The sequence below is a fragment of the Mytilus trossulus genome, chromosome 3 (assembly GCF_036588685.1).
Source record: "Mytilus trossulus isolate FHL-02 chromosome 3, PNRI_Mtr1.1.1.hap1, whole genome shotgun sequence".
NCBI lineage: Eukaryota > Metazoa > Mollusca > Bivalvia > Mytilida > Mytilidae > Mytilus > Mytilus trossulus.
In genome coordinates, this window is record NC_086375.1 from 17242047 (window position 1) to 17265253 (window position 23207).

The following is a 23207-nucleotide window of genomic DNA, read 5'->3' on the forward strand; positions in this document are numbered from 1 at the left end:
ATTTTATCAGTTCCATTGATTTTATATTGAAAAGCCACAAATTCTGTCACCTTTAGTGTGAAAACAATGTTGGCGCCAAAATCTCAGAAATGTTTCATTGTTAATATCGAGCCTAGTAATAATGTAAATGTATTATAAAGCATATATATACGATATACGTTCGAATTCGATTCATAAGGCTAGCACATTTTGTATTGTGTTTCTTGACCATTTTTGATTACGTCAAGAGCAGATTATTCAGAGAGAAGGCAAAATGCCACTATCCAGATTTGCGATGTTTAAGTTCTATTTTGCCCGAATGTATTGCTAAGACCGCGTGGCCTAATGGATAAGGCGTCTGACTTCGAATCAGAAGATTGCGAGTTCGAGTCTCGTCGTGGTCGAAGACTTTTTGCAGTAGCATGACCGAGGAATTTCGGCAGGCGATTTCTAAATAGCGATCCGTATTCACACGGCAATGTCAAAGTCAGCACAAGTTTTCGATCAACAAATATAAGATATCTTTGCAAATACTTTTTTCTTCTTCCTGAAATGAGAAATAAAATGCAGTCACTATATATATTTACATCTTTTGTATATCTGATCAGATCAACCACACTCGTTTCGATGTAGAAATATAAGGCGTAAATTGAATGCGCGATCTTGAAACAGATCTTCAATGGAATCGGCATGCAGAGTCCGATTTCGTGTTTTGATTTTGCAAAAGACACTTTTTGCACGAAATTCACGGGTACGGCTGCGATCAAGTAAAATGAAAGCAGGATCTCGTGCACTTTTATAGACCACCGTTTATGAAATCGATTTATGTCTAATAAACATTAGGTGGCAAATATAAAACTCACTAGATTGCAGTTATCGTGTATTTTTCCGTCTTCTACAAATTGTCAAACGATACAATAAAAATTAACCGCCCAACGTGGGGCTCGAACCCACGACCCCGAGATTAAGAGTCTCGTGCTCTACCGACTGAGCTAGCCGGGCAGATGTATACCAATTGTAAAGAAATGGGTGTCGTTTGTAAGAAGCGGTTAATTAGTGCGATAGTTATTTTTGCGTCAACCTGTTTGCCCATGGCTATTTGTTACATCTAAAGAACAAATGCAAAACTATTTTATCAGTTCCATTGATTTTATATTGAAAAGCCACAAATTCTGTCACCTTTAGTGTGAAAACAATGTTGGCGCCAAAATCTCAGAAATGTTTCATTGTTAATATCGAGCCCAGTAATAATGTAAATGTATTATAAAGCATATATATACGATATACGTTCGAATTCGATTCATAAGGCTAGCACATTTTGTATTGTGTTTCTTGACCATTTTTGATTACGTCAAGAGCAGATTATTCAGAGAGAAGGCAAAATGCCACTATCCAGATTTGCGATGTTTAAGTTCTATTTTGCCCGAATGTATTGCTAAGACCGCGTGGCCTAATGGATAAGGCGTCTGACTTCGAATCAGAAGATTGCGAGTTCGAGTCTCGTCGTGGTCGAAGACTTTTTGCAGTAGCATGACCGAGGAATTTCGGCAGGCGATTTCTAAATAGCGATCCGTATTCACACGGCAATGTCAAAGTCAGCACAAGTTTTCGATCAACAAATATAAGATATCTTTGCAAATACTTTTTTCTTCTTCCTGAAATGAGAAATAAAATGCAGTCACTATATATATTTACATCTTTTGTATATCTGATCAGATCAACCACACTCGTTTCGATGTAGAAATATAAGGCGTAAATTGAATGCGCGATCTTGAAACAGATCTTCAATGGAATCGGCATGCAGAGTCCGATTTCGTGTTTTGATTTTGCAAAAGACACTTTTTGCACGAAATTCACGGGTACGGCTGCGATCAAGTAAAATGAAAGCAGGATCTCGTGCACTTTTATAGACCACCGTTTATGAAATCGATTTATGTCTAATAAACATTAGGTGGCAAATATAAAACTCACTAGATTGCAGTTATCGTGTATTTTTCCGTCTTCTACAAATTGTCAAACGATACAATAAAAATTAACCGCCCAACGTGGGGCTCGAACCCACGACCCCGAGATTAAGAGTCTCGTGCTCTACCGACTGAGCTAGCCGGGCAGATGTATACCAATTGTAAAGAAATGGGTGTCGTTTGTAAGAAGCGGTTAATTAGTGCGATAGTTATTTTTGCGTCAACCTGTTTGCCCATGGCTATTTGTTACATCTAAAGAACAAATGCAAAACTATTTTATCAGTTCCATTGATTTTATATTGAAAAGCCACAAATTCTGTCACCTTTAGTGTGAAAACAATGTTGGCGCCAAAATCTCAGAAATGTTTCATTGTTAATATCGAGCCCAGTAATAATGTAAATGTATTATAAAGCATATATATACGATATACGTTCGAATTCGATTCATAAGGCTAGCACATTTTGTATTGTGTTTCTTGACCATTTTTGATTACGTCAAGAGCAGATTATTCAGAGAGAAGGCAAAATGCCACTATCCAGATTTGCGATGTTTAAGTTCTATTTTGCCCGAATGTATTGCTAAGACCGCGTGGCCTAATGGATAAGGCGTCTGACTTCGAATCAGAAGATTGCGAGTTCGAGTCTCGTCGTGGTCGAAGACTTTTTGCAGTAGCATGACCGAGGAATTTCGGCAGGCGATTTCTAAATAGCGATCCGTATTCACACGGCAATGTCAAAGTCAGCACAAGTTTTCGATCAACAAATATAAGATATCTTTGCAAATACTTTTTTCTTCTTCCTGAAATGAGAAATAAAATGCAGTCACTATATATATTTACATCTTTTGTATATCTGATCAGATCAACCACACTCGTTTCGATGTAGAAATATAAGGCGTAAATTGAATGCGCGATCTTGAAACAGATCTTCAATGGAATCGGCATGCAGAGTCCGATTTCGTGTTTTGATTTTGCAAAAGACACTTTTTGCACGAAATTCACGGGTACGGCTGCGATCAAGTAAAATGAAAGCAGGATCTCGTGCACTTTTATAGACCACCGTTTATGAAATCGATTTATGTCTAATAAACATTAGGTGGCAAATATAAAACTCACTAGATTGCAGTTATCGTGTATTTTTCCGTCTTCTACAAATTGTCAAACGATACAATAAAAATTAACCGCCCAACGTGGGGCTCGAACCCACGACCCCGAGATTAAGAGTCTCGTGCTCTACCGACTGAGCTAGCCGGGCAGATGTATACCAATTGTAAAGAAATGGGTGTCGTTTGTAAGAAGCGGTTAATTAGTGCGATAGTTATTTTTGCGTCAACCTGTTTGCCCATGGCTATTTGTTACATCTAAAGAACAAATGCAAAACTATTTTATCAGTTCCATTGATTTTATATTGAAAAGCCACAAATTCTGTCACCTTTAGTGTGAAAACAATGTTGGCGCCAAAATCTCAGAAATGTTTCATTGTTAATATCGAGCCCAGTAATAATGTAAATGTATTATAAAGCATATATATACGATATACGTTCGAATTCGATTCATAAGGCTAGCACATTTTGTATTGTGTTTCTTGACCATTTTTGATTACGTCAAGAGCAGATTATTCAGAGAGAAGGCAAAATGCCACTATCCAGATTTGCGATGTTTAAGTTCTATTTTGCCCGAATGTATTGCTAAGACCGCGTGGCCTAATGGATAAGGCGTCTGACTTCGAATCAGAAGATTGCGAGTTCGAGTCTCGTCGTGGTCGAAGACTTTTTGCAGTAGCATGACCGAGGAATTTCGGCAGGCGATTTCTAAATAGCGATCCGTATTCACACGGCAATGTCAAAGTCAGCACAAGTTTTCGATCAACAAATATAAGATATCTTTGCAAATACTTTTTTCTTCTTCCTGAAATGAGAAATAAAATGCAGTCACTATATATATTTACATCTTTTGTATATCTGATCAGATCAACCACACTCGTTTCGATGTAGAAATATAAGGCGTAAATTGAATGCGCGATCTTGAAACAGATCTTCAATGGAATCGGCATGCAGAGTCCGATTTCGTGTTTTGATTTTGCAAAAGACACTTTTTGCACGAAATTCACGGGTACGGCTGCGATCAAGTAAAATGAAAGCAGGATCTCGTGCACTTTTATAGACCACCGTTTATGAAATCGATTTATGTCTAATAAACATTAGGTGGCAAATATAAAACTCACTAGATTGCAGTTATCGTGTATTTTTCCGTCTTCTACAAATTGTCAAACGATACAATAAAAATTAACCGCCCAACGTGGGGCTCGAACCCACGACCCCGAGATTAAGAGTCTCGTGCTCTACCGACTGAGCTAGCCGGGCAGATGTATACCAATTGTAAAGAAATGGGTGTCGTTTGTAAGAAGCGGTTAATTAGTGCGATAGTTATTTTTGCGTCAACCTGTTTGCCCATGGCTATTTGTTACATCTAAAGAACAAATGCAAAACTATTTTATCAGTTCCATTGATTTTATATTGAAAAGCCACAAATTCTGTCACCTTTAGTGTGAAAACAATGTTGGCGCCAAAATCTCAGAAATGTTTCATTGTTAATATCGAGCCCAGTAATAATGTAAATGTATTATAAAGCATATATATACGATATACGTTCGAATTCGATTCATAAGGCTAGCACATTTTGTATTGTGTTTCTTGACCATTTTTGATTACGTCAAGAGCAGATTATTCAGAGAGAAGGCAAAATGCCACTATCCAGATTTGCGATGTTTAAGTTCTATTTTGCCCAACGTGGGGCTCGAACCCACGACCCCGAGATTAAGAGTCTCGTGCTCTACCGACTGAGCTAGCCGGGCAGATGTATACCAATTGTAAAGAAATGGGTGTCGTTTGTAAGAAGCGGTTAATTAGTGCGATAGTTATTTTTGCGTCAACCTGTTTGCCCATGGCTATTTGTTACATCTAAAGAACAAATGCAAAACTATTTTATCAGTTCCATTGATTTTATATTGAAAAGCCACAAATTCTGTCACCTTTAGTGTGAAAACAATGTTGGCGCCAAAATCTCAGAAATGTTTCATTGTTAATATCGAGCCCAGTAATAATGTAAATGTATTATAAAGCATATATATACGATATACGTTCGAATTCGATTCATAAGGCTAGCACATTTTGTATTGTGTTTCTTGACCATTTTTGATTACGTCAAGAGCAGATTATTCAGAGAGAAGGCAAAATGCCACTATCCAGATTTGCGATGTTTAAGTTCTATTTTGCCCGAATGTATTGCTAAGACCGCGTGGCCTAATGGATAAGGCGTCTGACTTCGAATCAGAAGATTGCGAGTTCGAGTCTCGTCGTGGTCGAAGACTTTTTGCAGTAGCATGACCGAGGAATTTCGGCAGGCGATTTCTAAATAGCGATCCGTATTCACACGGCAATGTCAAAGTCAGCACAAGTTTTCGATCAACAAATATAAGATATCTTTGCAAATACTTTTTTCTTCTTCCTGAAATGAGAAATAAAATGCAGTCACTATATATATTTACATCTTTTGTATATCTGATCAGATCAACCACACTCGTTTCGATGTAGAAATATAAGGCGTAAATTGAATGCGCGATCTTGAAACAGATCTTCAATGGAATCGGCATGCAGAGTCCGATTTCGTGTTTTGATTTTGCAAAAGACACTTTTTGCACGAAATTCACGGGTACGGCTGCGATCAAGTAAAATGAAAGCAGGATCTCGTGCACTTTTATAGACCACCGTTTATGAAATCGATTTATGTCTAATAAACATTAGGTGGCAAATATAAAACTCACTAGATTGCAGTTATCGTGTATTTTTCCGTCTTCTACAAATTGTCAAACGATACAATAAAAATTAACCGCCCAACGTGGGGCTCGAACCCACGACCCCGAGATTAAGAGTCTCGTGCTCTACCGACTGAGCTAGCCGGGCAGATGTATACCAATTGTAAAGAAATGGGTGTCGTTTGTAAGAAGCGGTTAATTAGTGCGATAGTTATTTTTGCGTCAACCTGTTTGCCCATGGCTATTTGTTACATCTAAAGAACAAATGCAAAACTATTTTATCAGTTCCATTGATTTTATATTGAAAAGCCACAAATTCTGTCACCTTTAGTGTGAAAACAATGTTGGCGCCAAAATCTCAGAAATGTTTCATTGTTAATATCGAGCCCAGTAATAATGTAAATGTATTATAAAGCATATATATACGATATACGTTCGAATTCGATTCATAAGGCTAGCACATTTTGTATTGTGTTTCTTGACCATTTTTGATTACGTCAAGAGCAGATTATTCAGAGAGAAGGCAAAATGCCACTATCCAGATTTGCGATGTTTAAGTTCTATTTTGCCCGAATGTATTGCTAAGACCGCGTGGCCTAATGGATAAGGCGTCTGACTTCGAATCAGAAGATTGCGAGTTCGAGTCTCGTCGTGGTCGAAGACTTTTTGCAGTAGCATGACCGAGGAATTTCGGCAGGCGATTTCTAAATAGCGATCCGTATTCACACGGCAATGTCAAAGTCAGCACAAGTTTTCGATCAACAAATATAAGATATCTTTGCAAATACTTTTTTCTTCTTCCTGAAATGAGAAATAAAATGCAGTCACTATATATATTTACATCTTTTGTATATCTGATCAGATCAACCACACTCGTTTCGATGTAGAAATATAAGGCGTAAATTGAATGCGCGATCTTGAAACAGATCTTCAATGGAATCGGCATGCAGAGTCCGATTTCGTGTTTTGATTTTGCAAAAGACACTTTTTGCACGAAATTCACGGGTACGGCTGCGATCAAGTAAAATGAAAGCAGGATCTCGTGCACTTTTATAGACCACCGTTTATGAAATCGATTTATGTCTAATAAACATTAGGTGGCAAATATAAAACTCACTAGATTGCAGTTATCGTGTATTTTTCCGTCTTCTACAAATTGTCAAACGATACAATAAAAATTAACCGCCCAACGTGGGGCTCGAACCCACGACCCCGAGATTAAGAGTCTCGTGCTCTACCGACTGAGCTAGCCGGGCAGATGTATACCAATTGTAAAGAAATGGGTGTCGTTTGTAAGAAGCGGTTAATTAGTGCGATAGTTATTTTTGCGTCAACCTGTTTGCCCATGGCTATTTGTTACATCTAAAGAACAAATGCAAAACTATTTTATCAGTTCCATTGATTTTATATTGAAAAGCCACAAATTCTGTCACCTTTAGTGTGAAAACAATGTTGGCGCCAAAATCTCAGAAATGTTTCATTGTTAATATCGAGCCCAGTAATAATGTAAATGTATTATAAAGCATATATATACGATATACGTTCGAATTCGATTCATAAGGCTAGCACATTTTGTATTGTGTTTCTTGACCATTTTTGATTACGTCAAGAGCAGATTATTCAGAGAGAAGGCAAAATGCCACTATCCAGATTTGCGATGTTTAAGTTCTATTTTGCCCAACGTGGGGCTCGAACCCACGACCCCGAGATTAAGAGTCTCGTGCTCTACCGACTGAGCTAGCCGGGCAGATGTATACCAATTGTAAAGAAATGGGTGTCGTTTGTAAGAAGCGGTTAATTAGTGCGATAGTTATTTTTGCGTCAACCTGTTTGCCCATGGCTATTTGTTACATCTAAAGAACAAATGCAAAACTATTTTATCAGTTCCATTGATTTTATATTGAAAAGCCACAAATTCTGTCACCTTTAGTGTGAAAACAATGTTGGCGCCAAAATCTCAGAAATGTTTCATTGTTAATATCGAGCCCAGTAATAATGTAAATGTATTATAAAGCATATATATACGATATACGTTCGAATTCGATTCATAAGGCTAGCACATTTTGTATTGTGTTTCTTGACCATTTTTGATTACGTCAAGAGCAGATTATTCAGAGAGAAGGCAAAATGCCACTATCCAGATTTGCGATGTTTAAGTTCTATTTTGCCCGAATGTATTGCTAAGACCGCGTGGCCTAATGGATAAGGCGTCTGACTTCGAATCAGAAGATTGCGAGTTCGAGTCTCGTCGTGGTCGAAGACTTTTTGCAGTAGCATGACCGAGGAATTTCGGCAGGCGATTTCTAAATAGCGATCCGTATTCACACGGCAATGTCAAAGTCAGCACAAGTTTTCGATCAACAAATATAAGATATCTTTGCAAATACTTTTTTCTTCTTCCTGAAATGAGAAATAAAATGCAGTCACTATATATATTTACATCTTTTGTATATCTGATCAGATCAACTACACTCGTTTCGATGTAGAAATATAAGGCGTAAATTGAATGCGCGATCTTGAAACAGATCTTCAATGGAATCGGCATGCAGAGTCCGATTTCGTGTTTTGATTTTGCAAAAGACACTTTTTGCACGAAATTCACGGGTACGGCTGCGATCAAGTAAAATGAAAGCAGGATCTCGTGCACTTTTATAGACCACCGTTTATGAAATCGATTTATGTCTAATAAACATTAGGTGGCAAATATAAAACTCACTAGATTGCAGTTATCGTGTATTTTTCCGTCTTCTACAAATTGTCAAACGATACAATAAAAATTAACCGCCCAACGTGGGGCTCGAACCCACGACCCCGAGATTAAGAGTCTCGTGCTCTACCGACTGAGCTAGCCGGGCAGATGTATACCAATTGTAAAGAAATGGGTGTCGTTTGTAAGAAGCGGTTAATTAGTGCGATAGTTATTTTTGCGTCAACCTGTTTGCCCATGGCTATTTGTTACATCTAAAGAACAAATGCAAAACTATTTTATCAGTTCCATTGATTTTATATTGAAAAGCCACAAATTCTGTCACCTTTAGTGTGAAAACAATGTTGGCGCCAAAATCTCAGAAATGTTTCATTGTTAATATCGAGCCCAGTAATAATGTAAATGTATTATAAAGCATATATATACGATATACGTTCGAATTCGATTCATAAGGCTAGCACATTTTGTATTGTGTTTCTTGACCATTTTTGATTACGTCAAGAGCAGATTATTCAGAGAGAAGGCAAAATGCCACTATCCAGATTTGCGATGTTTAAGTTCTATTTTGCCCGAATGTATTGCTAAGACCGCGTGGCCTAATGGATAAGGCGTCTGACTTCGAATCAGAAGATTGCGAGTTCGAGTCTCGTCGTGGTCGAAGACTTTTTGCAGTAGCATGACCGAGGAATTTCGGCAGGCGATTTCTAAATAGCGATCCGTATTCACACGGCAATGTCAAAGTCAGCACAAGTTTTCGATCAACAAATATAAGATATCTTTGCAAATACTTTTTTCTTCTTCCTGAAATGAGAAATAAAATGCAGTCACTATATATATTTACATCTTTTGTATATCTGATCAGATCAACCACACTCGTTTCGATGTAGAAATATAAGGCGTAAATTGAATGCGCGATCTTGAAACAGATCTTCAATGGAATCGGCATGCAGAGTCCGATTTCGTGTTTTGATTTTGCAAAAGACACTTTTTGCACGAAATTCACGGGTACGGCTGCGATCAAGTAAAATGAAAGCAGGATCTCGTGCACTTTTATAGACCACCGTTTATGAAATCGATTTATGTCTAATAAACATTAGGTGGCAAATATAAAACTCACTAGATTGCAGTTATCGTGTATTTTTCCGTCTTCTACAAATTGTCAAACGATACAATAAAAATTAACCGCCCAACGTGGGGCTCGAACCCACGACCCCGAGATTAAGAGTCTCGTGCTCTACCGACTGAGCTAGCCGGGCAGATGTATACCAATTGTAAAGAAATGGGTGTCGTTTGTAAGAAGCGGTTAATTAGTGCGATAGTTATTTTTGCGTCAACCTGTTTGCCCATGGCTATTTGTTACATCTAAAGAACAAATGCAAAACTATTTTATCAGTTCCATTGATTTTATATTGAAAAGCCACAAATTCTGTCACCTTTAGTGTGAAAACAATGTTGGCGCCAAAATCTCAGAAATGTTTCATTGTTAATATCGAGCCCAGTAATAATGTAAATGTATTATAAAGCATATATATACGATATACGTTCGAATTCGATTCATAAGGCTAGCACATTTTGTATTGTGTTTCTTGACCATTTTTGATTACGTCAAGAGCAGATTATTCAGAGAGAAGGCAAAATGCCACTATCCAGATTTGCGATGTTTAAGTTCTATTTTGCCCGAATGTATTGCTAAGACCGCGTGGCCTAATGGACTGACTTCGAATCAGAAGATTGCGAGTTCGAGTCTCGTCGTGGTCGAAGACTTTTTGCAGTAGCATGACCGAGGAATTTCGGCAGGCGATTTCTAAATAGCGATCCGTATTCACACGGCAATGTCAAAGTCAGCACAAGTTTTCGATCAACAAATATAAGATATCTTTGCAAATACTTTTTTCTTCTTCCTGAAATGAGAAATAAAATGCAGTCACTATATATATTTACATCTTTTGTATATCTGATCAGATCAACCACACTCGTTTCGATGTAGAAATATAAGGCGTAAATTGAATGCGCGATCTTGAAACAGATCTTCAATGGAATCGGCATGCAGAGTCCGATTTCGTGTTTTGATTTTGCAAAAGACACTTTTTTGCACGAAATTCACGGGTACGGCTGCGATCAAGTAAAATGAAAGCAGGATCTCGTGCACTTTTATAGACCACCGTTTATGAAATCGATTTATGTCTAATAAACATTAGGTGGCAAATATAAAACTCACTAGATTGCAGTTATCGTGTATTTTTCCGTCTTCTACAAATTGTCAAACGATACAATAAAAATTAACCGCCCAACGTGGGGCTCGAACCCACGACCCCGAGATTAAGAGTCTCGTGCTCTACCGACTGAGCTAGCCGGGCAGATGTATACCAATTGTAAAGAAATGGGTGTCGTTTGTAAGAAGCGGTTAATTAGTGCGATAGTTATTTTTGCGTCAACCTGTTTGCCCATGGCTATTTGTTACATCTAAAGAACAAATGCAAAACTATTTTATCAGTTCCATTGATTTTATATTGAAAAGCCACAAATTCTGTCACCTTTAGTGTGAAAACAATGTTGGCGCCAAAATCTCAGAAATGTTTCATTGTTAATATCGAGCCCAGTAATAATGTAAATGTATTATAAAGCATATATATACGATATACGTTCGAATTCGATTCATAAGGCTAGCACATTTTGTATTGTGTTTCTTGACCATTTTTGATTACGTCAAGAGCAGATTATTCAGAGAGAAGGCAAAATGCCACTATCCAGATTTGCGATGTTTAAGTTCTATTTTGCCCGAATGTATTGCTAAGACCGCGTGGCCTAATGGATAAGGCGTCTGACTTCGAATCAGAAGATTGCGAGTTCGAGTCTCGTCGTGGTCGAAGACTTTTTGCAGTAGCATGACCGAGGAATTTCGGCAGGCGATTTCTAAATAGCGATCCGTATTCACACGGCAATGTCAAAGTCAGCACAAGTTTTCGATCAACAAATATAAGATATCTTTGCAAATACTTTTTTCTTCTTCCTGAAATGAGAAATAAAATGCAGTCACTATATATATTTACATCTTTTGTATATCTGATCAGATCAACCACACTCGTTTCGATGTAGAAATATAAGGCGTAAATTGAATGCGCGATCTTGAAACAGATCTTCAATGGAATCGGCATGCAGAGTCCGATTTCGTGTTTTGATTTTGCAAAAGACACTTTTTGCACGAAATTCACGGGTACGGCTGCGATCAAGTAAAATGAAAGCAGGATCTCGTGCACTTTTATAGACCACCGTTTATGAAATCGATTTATGTCTAATAAACATTAGGTGGCAAATATAAAACTCACTAGATTGCAGTTATCGTGTATTTTTCCGTCTTCTACAAATTGTCAAACGATACAATAAAAATTAACCGCCCAACGTGGGGCTCGAACCCACGACCCCGAGATTAAGAGTCTCGTGCTCTACCGACTGAGCTAGCCGGGCAGATGTATACCAATTGTAAAGAAATGGGTGTCGTTTGTAAGAAGCGGTTAATTAGTGCGATAGTTATTTTTGCGTCAACCTGTTTGCCCATGGCTATTTGTTACATCTAAAGAACAAATGCAAAACTATTTTATCAGTTCCATTGATTTTATATTGAAAAGCCACAAATTCTGTCACCTTTAGTGTGAAAACAATGTTGGCGCCAAAATCTCAGAAATGTTTCATTGTTAATATCGAGCCCAGTAATAATGTAAATGTATTATAAAGCATATATATACGATATACGTTCGAATTCGATTCATAAGGCTAGCACATTTTGTATTGTGTTTCTTGACCATTTTTGATTACGTCAAGAGCAGATTATTCAGAGAGAAGGCAAAATGCCACTATCCAGATTTGCGATGTTTAAGTTCTATTTTGCCCGAATGTATTGCTAAGACCGCGTGGCCTAATGGACTGACTTCGAATCAGAAGATTGCGAGTTCGAGTCTCGTCGTGGTCGAAGACTTTTTGCAGTAGCATGACCGAGGAATTTCGGCAGGCGATTTCTAAATAGCGATCCGTATTCACACGGCAATGTCAAAGTCAGCACAAGTTTTCGATCAACAAATATAAGATATCTTTGCAAATACTTTTTTCTTCTTCCTGAAATGAGAAATAAAATGCAGTCACTATATATATTTACATCTTTTGTATATCTGATCAGATCAACCACACTCGTTTCGATGTAGAAATATAAGGCGTAAATTGAATGCGCGATCTTGAAACAGATCTTCAATGGAATCGGCATGCAGAGTCCGATTTCGTGTTTTGATTTTGCAAAAGACACTTTTTGCACGAAATTCACGGGTACGGCTGCGATCAAGTAAAATGAAAGCAGGATCTCGTGCACTTTTATAGACCACCGTTTATGAAATCGATTTATGTCTAATAAACATTAGGTGGCAAATATAAAACTCACTAGATTGCAGTTATCGTGTATTTTTCCGTCTTCTACAAATTGTCAAACGATACAATAAAAATTAACCGCCCAACGTGGGGCTCGAACCCACGACCCCGAGATTAAGAGTCTCGTGCTCTACCGACTGAGCTAGCCGGGCAGATGTATACCAATTGTAAAGAAATGGGTGTCGTTTGTAAGAAGCGGTTAATTAGTGCGATAGTTATTTTTGCGTCAACCTGTTTGCCCATGGCTATTTGTTACATCTAAAGAACAAATGCAAAACTATTTTATCAGTTCCATTGATTTTATATTGAAAAGCCACAAATTCTGTCACCTTTAGTGTGAAAACAATGTTGGCGCCAAAATCTCAGAAATGTTTCATTGTTAATATCGAGCCCAGTAATAATGTAAATGTATTATAAAGCATATATATACGATATACGTTCGAATTCGATTCATAAGGCTAGCACATTTTGTATTGTGTTTCTTGACCATTTTTGATTACGTCAAGAGCAGATTATTCAGAGAGAAGGCAAAATGCCACTATCCAGATTTGCGATGTTTAAGTTCTATTTTGCCCGAATGTATTGCTAAGACCGCGTGGCCTAATGGATAAGGCGTCTGACTTCGAATCAGAAGATTGCGAGTTCGAGTCTCGTCGTGGTCGAAGACTTTTTGCAGTAGCATGACCGAGGAATTTCGGCAGGCGATTTCTAAATAGCGATCCGTATTCACACGGCAATGTCAAAGTCAGCACAAGTTTTCGATCAACAAATATAAGATATCTTTGCAAATACTTTTTTCTTCTTCCTGAAATGAGAAATAAAATGCAGTCACTATATATATTTACATCTTTTGTATATCTGATCAGATCAACCACACTCGTTTCGATGTAGAAATATAAGGCGTAAATTGAATGCGCGATCTTGAAACAGATCTTCAATGGAATCGGCATGCAGAGTCCGATTTCGTGTTTTGATTTTGCAAAAGACACTTTTTGCACGAAATTCACGGGTACGGCTGCGATCAAGTAAAATGAAAGCAGGATCTCGTGCACTTTTATAGACCACCGTTTATGAAATCGATTTATGTCTAATAAACATTAGGTGGCAAATATAAAACTCACTAGATTGCAGTTATCGTGTATTTTTCCGTCTTCTACAAATTGTCAAACGATACAATAAAAATTAACCGCCCAACGTGGGGCTCGAACCCACGACCCCGAGATTAAGAGTCTCGTGCTCTACCGACTGAGCTAGCCGGGCAGATGTATACCAATTGTAAAGAAATGGGTGTCGTTTGTAAGAAGCGGTTAATTAGTGCGATAGTTATTTTTGCGTCAACCTGTTTGCCCATGGCTATTTGTTACATCTAAAGAACAAATGCAAAACTATTTTATCAGTTCCATTGATTTTATATTGAAAAGCCACAAATTCTGTCACCTTTAGTGTGAAAACAATGTTGGCGCCAAAATCTCAGAAATGTTTCATTGTTAATATCGAGCCCAGTAATAATGTAAATGTATTATAAAGCATATATATACGATATACGTTCGAATTCGATTCATAAGGCTAGCACATTTTGTATTGTGTTTCTTGACCATTTTTGATTACGTCAAGAGCAGATTATTCAGAGAGAAGGCAAAATGCCACTATCCAGATTTGCGATGTTTAAGTTCTATTTTGCCCGAATGTATTGCTAAGACCGCGTGGCCTAATGGATAAGGCGTCTGACTTCGAATCAGAAGATTGCGAGTTCGAGTCTCGTCGTGGTCGAAGACTTTTTGCAGTAGCATGACCGAGGAATTTCGGCAGGCGATTTCTAAATAGCGATCCGTATTCACACGGCAATGTCAAAGTCAGCACAAGTTTTCGATCAACAAATATAAGATATCTTTGCAAATACTTTTTTCTTCTTCCTGAAATGAGAAATAAAATGCAGTCACTATATATATTTACATCTTTTGTATATCTGATCAGATCAACCACACTCGTTTCGATGTAGAAATATAAGGCGTAAATTGAATGCGCGATCTTGAAACAGATCTTCAATGGAATCGGCATGCAGAGTCCGATTTCGTGTTTTGATTTTGCAAAAGACACTTTTTGCACGAAATTCACGGGTACGGCTGCGATCAAGTAAAATGAAAGCAGGATCTCGTGCACTTTTATAGACCACCGTTTATGAAATCGATTTATGTCTAATAAACATTAGGTGGCAAATATAAAACTCACTAGATTGCAGTTATCGTGTATTTTTCCGTCTTCTACAAATTGTCAAACGATACAATAAAAATTAACCGCCCAACGTGGGGCTCGAACCCACGACCCCGAGATTAAGAGTCTCGTGCTCTACCGACTGAGCTAGCCGGGCAGATGTATACCAATTGTAAAGAAATGGGTGTCGTTTGTAAGAAGCGGTTAATTAGTGCGATAGTTATTTTTGCGTCAACCTGTTTGCCCATGGCTATTTGTTACATCTAAAGAACAAATGCAAAACTATTTTATCAGTTCCATTGATTTTATATTGAAAAGCCACAAATTCTGTCACCTTTAGTGTGAAAACAATGTTGGCGCCAAAATCTCAGAAATGTTTCATTGTTAATATCGAGCCCAGTAATAATGTAAATGTATTATAAAGCATATATATACGATATACGTTCGAATTCGATTCATAAGGCTAGCACATTTTGTATTGTGTTTCTTGACCATTTTTGATTACGTCAAGAGCAGATTATTCAGAGAGAAGGCAAAATGCCACTATCCAGATTTGCGATGTTTAAGTTCTATTTTGCCCGAATGTATTGCTAAGACCGCGTGGCCTAATGGACTGACTTCGAATCAGAAGATTGCGAGTTCGAGTCTCGTCGTGGTCGAAGACTTTTTGCAGTAGCATGACCGAGGAATTTCGGCAGGCGATTTCTAAATAGCGATCCGTATTCACACGGCAATGTCAAAGTCAGCACAAGTTTTCGATCAACAAATATAAGATATCTTTGCAAATACTTTTTTCTTCTTCCTGAAATGAGAAATAAAATGCAGTCACTATATATATTTACATCTTTTGTATATCTGATCAGATCAACCACACTCGTTTCGATGTAGAAATATAAGGCGTAAATTGAATGCGCGATCTTGAAACAGATCTTCAATGGAATCGGCATGCAGAGTCCGATTTCGTGTTTTGATTTTGCAAAAGACACTTTTTTGCACGAAATTCACGGGTACGGCTGCGATCAAGTAAAATGAAAGCAGGATCTCGTGCACTTTTATAGACCACCGTTTATGAAATCGATTTATGTCTAATAAACATTAGGTGGCAAATATAAAACTCACTAGATTGCAGTTATCGTGTATTTTTCCGTCTTCTACAAATTGTCAAACGATACAATAAAAATTAACCGCCCAACGTGGGGCTCGAACCCACGACCCCGAGATTAAGAGTCTCGTGCTCTACCGACTGAGCTAGCCGGGCAGATGTATACCAATTGTAAAGAAATGGGTGTCGTTTGTAAGAAGCGGTTAATTAGTGCGATAGTTATTTTTGCGTCAACCTGTTTGCCCATGGCTATTTGTTACATCTAAAGAACAAATGCAAAACTATTTTATCAGTTCCATTGATTTTATATTGAAAAGCCACAAATTCTGTCACCTTTAGTGTGAAAACAATGTTGGCGCCAAAATCTCAGAAATGTTTCATTGTTAATATCGAGCCCAGTAATAATGTAAATGTATTATAAAGCATATATATACGATATACGTTCGAATTCGATTCATAAGGCTAGCACATTTTGTATTGTGTTTCTTGACCATTTTTGATTACGTCAAGAGCAGATTATTCAGAGAGAAGGCAAAATGCCACTATCCAGATTTGCGATGTTTAAGTTCTATTTTGCCCGAATGTATTGCTAAGACCGCGTGGCCTAATGGATAAGGCGTCTGACTTCGAATCAGAAGATTGCGAGTTCGAGTCTCGTCGTGGTCGAAGACTTTTTGCAGTAGCATGACCGAGGAATTTCGGCAGGCGATTTCTAAATAGCGATCCGTATTCACACGGCAATGTCAAAGTCAGCACAAGTTTTCGATCAACAAATATAAGATATCTTTGCAAATACTTTTTTCTTCTTCCTGAAATGAGAAATAAAATGCAGTCACTATATATATTTACATCTTTTGTATATCTGATCAGATCAACCACACTCGTTTCGATGTAGAAATATAAGGCGTAAATTGAATGCGCGATCTTGAAACAGATCTTCAATGGAATCGGCATGCAGAGTCCGATTTCGTGTTTTGATTTTGCAAAAGACACTTTTTGCACGAAATTCACGGGTACGGCTGCGATCAAGTAAAATGAAAGCAGGATCTCGTGCACTTTTATAGACCACCGTTTATGAAATCGATTTATGTCTAATAAACATTAGGTGGCAAATATAAAACTCACTAGATTGCAGTTATCGTGTATTTTTCCGTCTTCTACAAATTGTCAAACGATACAATAAAAATTAACCGCCCAACGTGGGGCTCGAACCCACGACCCCGAGATTAAGAGTCTCGTGCTCTACCGACTGAGCTAGCCGGGCAGATGTATACCAATTGTAAAGAAATGGGTGTCGTTTGTAAGAAGCGGTTAATTAGTGCGATAGTTATTTTTGCGTCAACCTGTTTGCCCATGGCTATTTGTTACATCTAAAGAACAAATGCAAAACTATTTTATCAGTTCCATTGATTTTATATTGAAAAGCCACAAATTCTGTCACCTTTAGTGTGAAAACAATGTTGGCGCCAAAATCTCAGAAATGTTTCATTGTTAATATCGAGCCCAGTAATAATGTAAATGTATTATAAAGCATATATATACGATATACGTTCGAATTCGATTCATAAGGCTAGCACATTTTGTATTGTGTTTCTTGACCATTTTTGATTACGTCAAGAGCAGATTATTCAGAGAGAAGGCAAAATGCCACTATCCAGATTTGCGATGTTTAAGTTCTATTTTGCCCGAATGTATTGCTAAGACCGCGTGGCCTAATGGATAAGGCGTCTGACTTCAAATCAGAAGATTGCGAGTTCGAGTCTCGTCGTGGTCGAAGACTTTTTGCAGTAGCATGACCGAGGAATTTCGGCAGGCGATTTCTAAATAGCGATCCGTATTCACACGGCAATGTCAAAGTCAGCACAAGTTTTCGATCAACAAATATAAGATATCTTTGCAAATACTTTTTTCTTCTTCCTGAAATGAGAAATAAAATGCAGTCACTATATATATTTACATCTTTTGTATATCTGATCAGATCAACCACACTCGTTTCGATGTAGAAATATAAGGCGTAAATTGAATGCGCGATCTTGAAACAGATCTTCAATGGAATCGGCATGCAGAGTCCGATTTCGTGTTTTGATTTTGCAAAAGACACTTTTTGCACGAAATTCACGGGTACGGCTGCGATCAAGTAAAATGAAAGCAGGATCTCGTGCACTTTTATAGACCACCGTTTATGAAATCGATTTATGTCTAATAAACATTAGGTGGCAAATATAAAACTCACTAGATTGCAGTTATCGTGTATTTTTCCGTCTTCTACAAATTGTCAAACGATACAATAAAAATTAACCGCCCAACGTGGGGCTCGAACCCACGACCCCGAGATTAAGAGTCTCGTGCTCTACCGACTGAGCTAGCCGGGCAGATGTATACCAATTGTAAAGAAATGGGTGTCGTTTGTAAGAAGCGGTTAATTAGTGCGATAGTTATTTTTGCGTCAACCTGTTTGCCCATGGCTATTTGTTACATCTAAAGAACAAATGCAAAACTATTTTATCAGTTCCATTGATTTTATATTGAAAAGCCACAAATTCTGTCACCTTTAGTGTGAAAACAATGTTGGCGCCAAAATCTCAGAAATGTTTCATTGTTAATATCGAGCCCAGTAATAATGTAAATGTATTATAAAGCATATATATACGATATACGTTCGAATTCGATTCATAAGGCTAGCACATTTTGTATTGTGTTTCTTGACCATTTTTGATTACGTCAAGAGCAGATTATTCAGAGAGAAGGCAAAATGCCACTATCCAGATTTGCGATGTTTAAGTTCTATTTTGCCCGAATGTATTGCTAAGACCGCGTGGCCTAATGGATAAGGCGTCTGACTTCGAATCAGAAGATTGCGAGTTCGAGTCTCGTCGTGGTCGAAGACTTTTTGCAGTAGCATGACCGAGGAATTTCGGCAGGCGATTTCTAAATAGCGATCCGTATTCACACGGCAATGTCAAAGTCAGCACAAGTTTTCGATCAACAAATATAAGATATCTTTGCAAATACTTTTTTCTTCTTCCTGAAATGAGAAATAAAATGCAGTCACTATATATATTTACATCTTTTGTATATCTGATCAGATCAACCACACTCGTTTCGATGTAGAAATATAAGGCGTAAATTGAATGCGCGATCTTGAAACAGATCTTCAATGGAATCGGCATGCAGAGTCCGATTTCGTGTTTTGATTTTGCAAAAGACACTTTTTGCACGAAATTCACGGGTACGGCTGCGATCAAGTAAAATGAAAGCAGGATCTCGTGCACTTTTATAGACCACCGTTTATGAAATCGATTTATGTCTAATAAACATTAGGTGGCAAATATAAAACTCACTAGATTGCAGTTATCGTGTATTTTTCCGTCTTCTACAAATTGTCAAACGATACAATAAAAATTAACCGCCCAACGTGGGGCTCGAACCCACGACCCCGAGATTAAGAGTCTCGTGCTCTACCGACTGAGCTAGCCGGGCAGATGTATACCAATTGTAAAGAAATGGGTGTCGTTTGTAAGAAGCGGTTAATTAGTGCGATAGTTATTTTTGCGTCAACCTGTTTGCCCATGGCTATTTGTTACATCTAAAGAACAAATGCAAAACTATTTTATCAGTTCCATTGATTTTATATTGAAAAGCCACAAATTCTGTCACCTTTAGTGTGAAAACAATGTTGGCGCCAAAATCTCAGAAATGTTTCATTGTTAATATCGAGCCCAGTAATAATGTAAATGTATTATAAAGCATATATATACGATATACGTTCGAATTCGATTCATAAGGCTAGCACATTTTGTATTGTGTTTCTTGACCATTTTTGATTACGTCAAGAGCAGATTATTCAGAGAGAAGGCAAAATGCCACTATCCAGATTTGCGATGTTTAAGTTCTATTTTGCCCGAATGTATTGCTAAGACCGCGTGGCCTAATGGATAAGGCGTCTGACTTCGAATCAGAAGATTGCGAGTTCGAGTCTCGTCGTGGTCGAAGACTTTTTGCAGTAGCATGACCGAGGAATTTCGGCAGGCGATTTCTAAATAGCGATCCGTATTCACACGGCAATGTCAAAGTCAGCACAAGTTTTCGATCAACAAATATAAGATATCTTTGCAAATACTTTTTTCTTCTTCCTGAAATGAGAAATAAAATGCAGTCACTATATATATTTACATCTTTTGTATATCTGATCAGATCAACCACACTCGTTTCGATGTAGAAATATAAGGCGTAAATTGAATGCGCGATCTTGAAACAGATCTTCAATGGAATCGGCATGCAGAGTCCGATTTCGTGTTTTGATTTTGCAAAAGACACTTTTTGCACGAAATTCACGGGTACGGCTGCGATCAAGTAAAATGAAAGCAGGATCTCGTGCACTTTTATAGACCACCGTTTATGAAATCGATTTATGTCTAATAAACATTAGGTGGCAAATATAAAACTCACTAGATTGCAGTTATCGTGTATTTTTCCGTCTTCTACAAATTGTCAAACGATACAATAAAAATTAACCGCCCAACGTGGGGCTCGAACCCACGACCCCGAGATTAAGAGTCTCGTGCTCTACCGACTGAGCTAGCCGGGCAGATGTATACCAATTGTAAAGAAATGGGTGTCGTTTGTAAGAAGCGGTTAATTAGTGCGATAGTTATTTTTGCGTCAACCTGTTTGCCCATGGCTATTTGTTACATCTAAAGAACAAATGCAAAACTATTTTATCAGTTCCATTGATTTTATATTGAAAAGCCACAAATTCTGTCACCTTTAGTGTGAAAACAATGTTGGCGCCAAAATCTCAGAAATGTTTCATTGTTAATATCGAGCCCAGTAATAATGTAAATGTATTATAAAGCATATATATACGATATACGTTCGAATTCGATTCATAAGGCTAGCACATTTTGTATTGTGTTTCTTGACCATTTTTGATTACGTCAAGAGCAGATTATTCAGAGAGAAGGCAAAATGCCACTATCCAGATTTGCGATGTTTAAGTTCTATTTTGCCCGAATGTATTGCTAAGACCGCGTGGCCTAATGGATAAGGCGTCTGACTTCGAATCAGAAGATTGCGAGTTCGAGTCTCGTCGTGGTCGAAGACTTTTTGCAGTAGCATGACCGAGGAATTTCGGCAGGCGATTTCTAAATAGCGATCCGTATTCACACGGCAATGTCAAAGTCAGCACAAGTTTTCGATCAACAAATATAAGATATCTTTGCAAATACTTTTTTCTTCTTCCTGAAATGAGAAATAAAATGCAGTCACTATATATATTTACATCTTTTGTATATCTGATCAGATCAACCACACTCGTTTCGATGTAGAAATATAAGGCGTAAATTGAATGCGCGATCTTGAAACAGATCTTCAATGGAATCGGCATGCAGAGTCCGATTTCGTGTTTTGATTTTGCAAAAGACACTTTTTGCACGAAATTCACGGGTACGGCTGCGATCAAGTAAAATGAAAGCAGGATCTCGTGCACTTTTATAGACCACCGTTTATGAAATCGATTTATGTCTAATAAACATTAGGTGGCAAATATAAAACTCACTAGATTGCAGTTATCGTGTATTTTTCCGTCTTCTACAAATTGTCAAACGATACAATAAAAATTAACCGCCCAACGTGGGGCTCGAACCCACGACCCCGAGATTAAGAGTCTCGTGCTCTACCGACTGAGCTAGCCGGGCAGATGTATACCAATTGTAAAGAAATGGGTGTCGTTTGTAAGAAGCGGTTAATTAGTGCGATAGTTATTTTTGCGTCAACCTGTTTGCCCATGGCTATTTGTTACATCTAAAGAACAAATGCAAAACTATTTTATCAGTTCCATTGATTTTATATTGAAAAGCCACAAATTCTGTCACCTTTAGTGTGAAAACAATGTTGGCGCCAAAATCTCAGAAATGTTTCATTGTTAATATCGAGCCCAGTAATAATGTAAATGTATTATAAAGCATATATATACGATATACGTTCGAATTCGATTCATAAGGCTAGCACATTTTGTATTGTGTTTCTTGACCATTTTTGATTACGTCAAGAGCAGATTATTCAGAGAGAAGGCAAAATGCCACTATCCAGATTTGCGATGTTTAAGTTCTATTTTGCCCGAATGTATTGCTAAGACCGCGTGGCCTAATGGATAAGGCGTCTGACTTCGAATCAGAAGATTGCGAGTTCGAGTCTCGTCGTGGTCGAAGACTTTTTGCAGTAGCATGACCGAGGAATTTCGGCAGGCGATTTCTAAATAGCGATCCGTATTCACACGGCAATGTCAAAGTCAGCACAAGTTTTCGATCAACAAATATAAGATATCTTTGCAAATACTTTTTTCTTCTTCCTGAAATGAGAAATAAAATGCAGTCACTATATATATTTACATCTTTTGTATATCTGATCAGATCAACCACACTCGTTTCGATGTAGAAATATAAGGCGTAAATTGAATGCGCGATCTTGAAACAGATCTTCAATGGAATCGGCATGCAGAGTCCGATTTCGTGTTTTGATTTTGCAAAAGACACTTTTTGCACGAAATTCACGGGTACGGCTGCGATCAAGTAAAATGAAAGCAGGATCTCGTGCACTTTTATAGACCACCGTTTATGAAATCGATTTATGTCTAATAAACATTAGGTGGCAAATATAAAACTCACTAGATTGCAGTTATCGTGTATTTTTCCGTCTTCTACAAATTGTCAAACGATACAATAAAAATTAACCGCCCAACGTGGGGCTCGAACCCACGACCCCGAGATTAAGAGTCTCGTGCTCTACCGACTGAGCTAGCCGGGCAGATGTATACCAATTGTAAAGAAATGGGTGTCGTTTGTAAGAAGCGGTTAATTAGTGCGATAGTTATTTTTGCGTCAACCTGTTTGCCCATGGCTATTTGTTACATCTAAAGAACAAATGCAAAACTATTTTATCAGTTCCATTGATTTTATATTGAAAAGCCACAAATTCTGTCACCTTTAGTGTGAAAACAATGTTGGCGCCAAAATCTCAG

The 23207-nt window shown here is 37.8% G+C and overlaps 38 non-coding genes across 38 annotated transcripts; 16 read left to right on the plus strand and 22 right to left on the minus strand.

Moving 5' to 3' along the window:
- The first annotated feature begins 310 nt into the window (after positions 1-310).
- On the plus strand, positions 311-383 carry Trnar-ucg (transfer RNA arginine (anticodon UCG)). Its single transcript has one exon. It is a non-coding gene; the product is annotated as a tRNA-Arg (tRNA).
- Positions 384-908: 525 nt separating this feature from the next.
- On the minus strand, positions 909-981 carry Trnak-cuu (transfer RNA lysine (anticodon CUU)). The gene has a single exon. It is a non-coding gene; the product is annotated as a tRNA-Lys (tRNA).
- A 437-nt stretch (positions 982-1418) lies between these two features.
- On the plus strand, positions 1419-1491 carry Trnar-ucg (transfer RNA arginine (anticodon UCG)). The gene has a single exon. It is a non-coding gene; the product is annotated as a tRNA-Arg (tRNA).
- Positions 1492-2016: 525 nt separating this feature from the next.
- On the minus strand, positions 2017-2089 carry Trnak-cuu (transfer RNA lysine (anticodon CUU)). Its single transcript has one exon. It is a non-coding gene; the product is annotated as a tRNA-Lys (tRNA).
- A 437-nt stretch (positions 2090-2526) lies between these two features.
- Trnar-ucg (transfer RNA arginine (anticodon UCG)) lies at positions 2527-2599 on the plus strand. The gene has a single exon. It is a non-coding gene; the product is annotated as a tRNA-Arg (tRNA).
- Positions 2600-3124: 525 nt separating this feature from the next.
- On the minus strand, positions 3125-3197 carry Trnak-cuu (transfer RNA lysine (anticodon CUU)). Its single transcript has one exon. It is a non-coding gene; the product is annotated as a tRNA-Lys (tRNA).
- Positions 3198-3634: 437 nt separating this feature from the next.
- Trnar-ucg (transfer RNA arginine (anticodon UCG)) lies at positions 3635-3707 on the plus strand. The gene has a single exon. It is a non-coding gene; the product is annotated as a tRNA-Arg (tRNA).
- A 525-nt stretch (positions 3708-4232) lies between these two features.
- Positions 4233-4305, minus strand: Trnak-cuu (transfer RNA lysine (anticodon CUU)). Its single transcript has one exon. It is a non-coding gene; the product is annotated as a tRNA-Lys (tRNA).
- Positions 4306-4723: 418 nt separating this feature from the next.
- Trnak-cuu (transfer RNA lysine (anticodon CUU)) lies at positions 4724-4796 on the minus strand. The gene has a single exon. It is a non-coding gene; the product is annotated as a tRNA-Lys (tRNA).
- Positions 4797-5233: 437 nt separating this feature from the next.
- Trnar-ucg (transfer RNA arginine (anticodon UCG)) lies at positions 5234-5306 on the plus strand. Its single transcript has one exon. It is a non-coding gene; the product is annotated as a tRNA-Arg (tRNA).
- A 525-nt stretch (positions 5307-5831) lies between these two features.
- Positions 5832-5904, minus strand: Trnak-cuu (transfer RNA lysine (anticodon CUU)). Its single transcript has one exon. It is a non-coding gene; the product is annotated as a tRNA-Lys (tRNA).
- Positions 5905-6341: 437 nt separating this feature from the next.
- Trnar-ucg (transfer RNA arginine (anticodon UCG)) lies at positions 6342-6414 on the plus strand. Its single transcript has one exon. It is a non-coding gene; the product is annotated as a tRNA-Arg (tRNA).
- Positions 6415-6939: 525 nt separating this feature from the next.
- Trnak-cuu (transfer RNA lysine (anticodon CUU)) lies at positions 6940-7012 on the minus strand. The gene has a single exon. It is a non-coding gene; the product is annotated as a tRNA-Lys (tRNA).
- A 418-nt stretch (positions 7013-7430) lies between these two features.
- On the minus strand, positions 7431-7503 carry Trnak-cuu (transfer RNA lysine (anticodon CUU)). Its single transcript has one exon. It is a non-coding gene; the product is annotated as a tRNA-Lys (tRNA).
- Positions 7504-7940: 437 nt separating this feature from the next.
- Trnar-ucg (transfer RNA arginine (anticodon UCG)) lies at positions 7941-8013 on the plus strand. Its single transcript has one exon. It is a non-coding gene; the product is annotated as a tRNA-Arg (tRNA).
- Positions 8014-8538: 525 nt separating this feature from the next.
- Positions 8539-8611, minus strand: Trnak-cuu (transfer RNA lysine (anticodon CUU)). Its single transcript has one exon. It is a non-coding gene; the product is annotated as a tRNA-Lys (tRNA).
- Positions 8612-9048: 437 nt separating this feature from the next.
- Trnar-ucg (transfer RNA arginine (anticodon UCG)) lies at positions 9049-9121 on the plus strand. The gene has a single exon. It is a non-coding gene; the product is annotated as a tRNA-Arg (tRNA).
- A 525-nt stretch (positions 9122-9646) lies between these two features.
- Trnak-cuu (transfer RNA lysine (anticodon CUU)) lies at positions 9647-9719 on the minus strand. Its single transcript has one exon. It is a non-coding gene; the product is annotated as a tRNA-Lys (tRNA).
- A 1028-nt stretch (positions 9720-10747) lies between these two features.
- On the minus strand, positions 10748-10820 carry Trnak-cuu (transfer RNA lysine (anticodon CUU)). Its single transcript has one exon. It is a non-coding gene; the product is annotated as a tRNA-Lys (tRNA).
- A 437-nt stretch (positions 10821-11257) lies between these two features.
- On the plus strand, positions 11258-11330 carry Trnar-ucg (transfer RNA arginine (anticodon UCG)). Its single transcript has one exon. It is a non-coding gene; the product is annotated as a tRNA-Arg (tRNA).
- A 525-nt stretch (positions 11331-11855) lies between these two features.
- On the minus strand, positions 11856-11928 carry Trnak-cuu (transfer RNA lysine (anticodon CUU)). The gene has a single exon. It is a non-coding gene; the product is annotated as a tRNA-Lys (tRNA).
- Positions 11929-12955: 1027 nt separating this feature from the next.
- On the minus strand, positions 12956-13028 carry Trnak-cuu (transfer RNA lysine (anticodon CUU)). Its single transcript has one exon. It is a non-coding gene; the product is annotated as a tRNA-Lys (tRNA).
- A 437-nt stretch (positions 13029-13465) lies between these two features.
- Trnar-ucg (transfer RNA arginine (anticodon UCG)) lies at positions 13466-13538 on the plus strand. The gene has a single exon. It is a non-coding gene; the product is annotated as a tRNA-Arg (tRNA).
- Positions 13539-14063: 525 nt separating this feature from the next.
- On the minus strand, positions 14064-14136 carry Trnak-cuu (transfer RNA lysine (anticodon CUU)). Its single transcript has one exon. It is a non-coding gene; the product is annotated as a tRNA-Lys (tRNA).
- Positions 14137-14573: 437 nt separating this feature from the next.
- On the plus strand, positions 14574-14646 carry Trnar-ucg (transfer RNA arginine (anticodon UCG)). Its single transcript has one exon. It is a non-coding gene; the product is annotated as a tRNA-Arg (tRNA).
- Positions 14647-15171: 525 nt separating this feature from the next.
- On the minus strand, positions 15172-15244 carry Trnak-cuu (transfer RNA lysine (anticodon CUU)). The gene has a single exon. It is a non-coding gene; the product is annotated as a tRNA-Lys (tRNA).
- A 1028-nt stretch (positions 15245-16272) lies between these two features.
- Positions 16273-16345, minus strand: Trnak-cuu (transfer RNA lysine (anticodon CUU)). Its single transcript has one exon. It is a non-coding gene; the product is annotated as a tRNA-Lys (tRNA).
- Positions 16346-16782: 437 nt separating this feature from the next.
- Trnar-ucg (transfer RNA arginine (anticodon UCG)) lies at positions 16783-16855 on the plus strand. The gene has a single exon. It is a non-coding gene; the product is annotated as a tRNA-Arg (tRNA).
- Positions 16856-17380: 525 nt separating this feature from the next.
- Trnak-cuu (transfer RNA lysine (anticodon CUU)) lies at positions 17381-17453 on the minus strand. Its single transcript has one exon. It is a non-coding gene; the product is annotated as a tRNA-Lys (tRNA).
- Positions 17454-18488: 1035 nt separating this feature from the next.
- Positions 18489-18561, minus strand: Trnak-cuu (transfer RNA lysine (anticodon CUU)). Its single transcript has one exon. It is a non-coding gene; the product is annotated as a tRNA-Lys (tRNA).
- A 437-nt stretch (positions 18562-18998) lies between these two features.
- Trnar-ucg (transfer RNA arginine (anticodon UCG)) lies at positions 18999-19071 on the plus strand. Its single transcript has one exon. It is a non-coding gene; the product is annotated as a tRNA-Arg (tRNA).
- Positions 19072-19596: 525 nt separating this feature from the next.
- Positions 19597-19669, minus strand: Trnak-cuu (transfer RNA lysine (anticodon CUU)). The gene has a single exon. It is a non-coding gene; the product is annotated as a tRNA-Lys (tRNA).
- A 437-nt stretch (positions 19670-20106) lies between these two features.
- On the plus strand, positions 20107-20179 carry Trnar-ucg (transfer RNA arginine (anticodon UCG)). The gene has a single exon. It is a non-coding gene; the product is annotated as a tRNA-Arg (tRNA).
- A 525-nt stretch (positions 20180-20704) lies between these two features.
- Positions 20705-20777, minus strand: Trnak-cuu (transfer RNA lysine (anticodon CUU)). The gene has a single exon. It is a non-coding gene; the product is annotated as a tRNA-Lys (tRNA).
- Positions 20778-21214: 437 nt separating this feature from the next.
- Positions 21215-21287, plus strand: Trnar-ucg (transfer RNA arginine (anticodon UCG)). The gene has a single exon. It is a non-coding gene; the product is annotated as a tRNA-Arg (tRNA).
- A 525-nt stretch (positions 21288-21812) lies between these two features.
- Positions 21813-21885, minus strand: Trnak-cuu (transfer RNA lysine (anticodon CUU)). Its single transcript has one exon. It is a non-coding gene; the product is annotated as a tRNA-Lys (tRNA).
- A 437-nt stretch (positions 21886-22322) lies between these two features.
- On the plus strand, positions 22323-22395 carry Trnar-ucg (transfer RNA arginine (anticodon UCG)). The gene has a single exon. It is a non-coding gene; the product is annotated as a tRNA-Arg (tRNA).
- Positions 22396-22920: 525 nt separating this feature from the next.
- On the minus strand, positions 22921-22993 carry Trnak-cuu (transfer RNA lysine (anticodon CUU)). The gene has a single exon. It is a non-coding gene; the product is annotated as a tRNA-Lys (tRNA).
- Positions 22994-23207: the final 214 nt, after the last annotated feature.